Source organism: Gekko japonicus, unplaced genomic scaffold (assembly GCF_001447785.1).
Source record: "Gekko japonicus isolate JY-2015 unplaced genomic scaffold, Gekko_japonicus_V1.1 scaffold955, whole genome shotgun sequence".
In the NCBI taxonomy this organism is placed as follows: domain Eukaryota; kingdom Metazoa; phylum Chordata; class Lepidosauria; order Squamata; family Gekkonidae; genus Gekko; species Gekko japonicus.
Window position 1 is genome coordinate 288,553 of NW_015163631.1, and position 2,593 is coordinate 291,145.

General features: G+C 50.9%; 1 protein-coding gene across 1 annotated transcript in view; it reads left to right on the forward strand.

Annotated features, from left to right (window-relative positions):
- Positions 1-2,593, forward strand: part of CFAP77 (cilia and flagella associated protein 77) — a 169,455-nt gene that overhangs the window by 165,995 nt on the left and 867 nt on the right. The gene's annotated exons all lie outside the window — the stretch shown is intronic.

Consider the following 2,593-nt stretch of genomic DNA (forward strand, 5'->3'; position numbering starts at 1 on the left):
CGTGGGGCAAACAGGGTTGTGGTTTTTTAAAAAACTAAAGTGTGTGCATGCTCCGTTGGGTGCTTGTGCGCATCCGTGGAGACTTGGGGGGGGACCCTTTTTGCGAGGGGACATGGGCGGGCGCCAGAACTACCACCAGAAATGCGATCAGACGCCCGCCCATGCCCCGTGGTTTCCAGAAACTAGTACCTCGGAGGTACTAGTTTTTTACAGCGCATCTTCGAAGTGAAGCCTCGGGTGAGCCACGGGAGCTCTACGCTTCCCAGATGTGGCGGTGAGATCGCGCCCGGAAAAGCCGCCTATCTTCCGTCTCTCTAGCGTGCCTAATGCTCCGTGTGACCGCAGCCAGTGTTAAATAAATAAAAAATGTTAAAAGTTCATATGTGATATAGTTGTGGGGTCTGGCCTGGTGGATGGCCTAGAACAGTGATGGCGAACCTTATAGAGACCGAGTGTCCAAACTATGACCCAAAACCCACTTATTTATCGCAAAGTGCCAACACGGCAATTTAACCTGAATACTGAGGTTTTACTTTAGAAAAAACAACTCATACGTTAACTTAAGATGATCCAAACAAAGTAAGGAAAGCAATCCCAAATGCTTTCATTTACTTAAAATTATTTGGCAGAGAATTCCACACTTTAATGACGGTCTGGGCCTGGCTGGGGCGATGGCACGCGTGCCCACAGAGAGGGCTCTGAGTGCCACCTCTGGCACCCGTGCCATAGGTTCGCCACCACTGCTCTAGTACAACTAGTGTACCTGTCTTTATTTGAGTGAAAGGCTGTTGCGTCACCAGTTTGAGAAGACAGGCTAATTAAGCAATGGAAGGGCCAAGAGGCGCCATTGTTGGGCTGTGCTTCGGGCATCAGTTGGCCTCGATCTGGCCCTGGGGAAACTCTTGGCAATTTGGAGGTGGAGCCTAAGGAGAGTGAGGTTTGGAGAGGGGAGAGACCTCAGCAGGGCATGATGGTATAGAGTCCACCCTCCAAACCTCCAGTTTCCTCCAGGGGAACTGATCTCTGTCATCTGGAGATCCGTTGTCTGGAGATTGCCAGACCCCACCTGGAAGCTGCAACCCCTGGCTTGATAGGGCTCTTTTCGTAGCAGTGACTCCTTTGCATATTAGGCGACACACCCCCTAATGTAGCCAATCCTCCAAGAGCTTACAGAGGTCTTCTTACAGGGGCTACTTGTAAGCTCTCGGAGGATTGGCTACATCAGCGGTGTGTCGCCTAATATGCAAAGGAGTCCCTGCTACAACTATAAAAACGCTTCCAGGTTGGGGCTGGTCTGCGCCTGGCAGTAGCCAAGATTGGCTTTGCCTTTCCAGGGTTTTGTTCCCTTGCCTGCTACATTCCCCTCTGGCTTTTGTCCCAAGGACTTGTGCCTCAGGCTTCCCCCTCCGCTGTAGGTTTGCCAACCTCCAGGTTGGGGGGGGTAGAGTTTTCCCAGGATTAGTGGGATCTCCTCACTACATACAGAGATCAGTTTCCCTGGAGAAAATGGAAACTTCAGAGGGTAGACTGTATGGCATTGCATGCCCACTGGGGTCTTTCTCCTCCCCAGGCTCCGCCCCCCCAGATCCCGGTAATTCCCTAACCCGTGTTAGCCTAATTGCTTTCGTTTTTATCAAGCTTGGGGGAATTATGAATATTAAATGGCAATTGGCATATAGCGCAGGAACATAACCTTTGTATACCAGAGTTAGAATTCCCAGAGCCCATGAATAGATGAGGAGGCCAGGTTGCTGTGATAATTGGTCTTTTACTTAATAATTAGCAAACATACAACCCTAACTAGCACACAAACACACGCAATACAGATCTAGGAAAATAGATAGGAAAAGACAGCGACTTTTGCATTAGCAGGAATATCGTTGGTGGGCGATATGTTACCTGTCCGACGAGATGAGTCGACCTTGCAGCGAAAAGGGACAAAAAAGAGAGGGAGAAAAAGAGAGGGGCTCTGGGGCAAGTGATGCTCTGTCTTCTTGGTGCTTGGGGGGGGGGTCAACAGTGGGAGGGCTTCTAATGTCCTGGCCCCACTGCTGGACCTCCTGATGGCCCCTGGTATTTCTGGCCACCGTGTGACACAGAGTGTTGGACTGGATGGGCCTTTGGCCTGATCCAACATTGGCGTCTCTTATGTTCTTATGAGAACGGATCATGAGTCGGCCAGCGACACAAATGGAGTGGTCCCAAACTGATCACGGACGGAACCTACAAGTGGGGTGAGAGCAAGAGGGCAAAAGCAAGAGGGGCCGAGCGAGAGATAGGACTGTGACTCAGTTCCCCTTAAGTAGCCAATTTGTGACCTGGCGGGGTGGTCACTGGTTCCCAGGAAATGTAGACAAAAAGAACAATATTTTAGGGTGGGTAGGACAAAGGAAACGACTGTTGGACAATTTAGGGTTGATGTACGTAAGGGAGCCCCCTCATGGATCACTGCCTTGTCGTGGCGAGGGGGCTTGTGTAGTTCAGTGAAGCTGTGGGCTATGCTGTGAAGGGCCACCCAAGACGGACAGGCCACAGCAGAGAACTCAGACCAAGCGTGATCCACTGGAGAAGGAAATGGCAACCCACTCCAGTA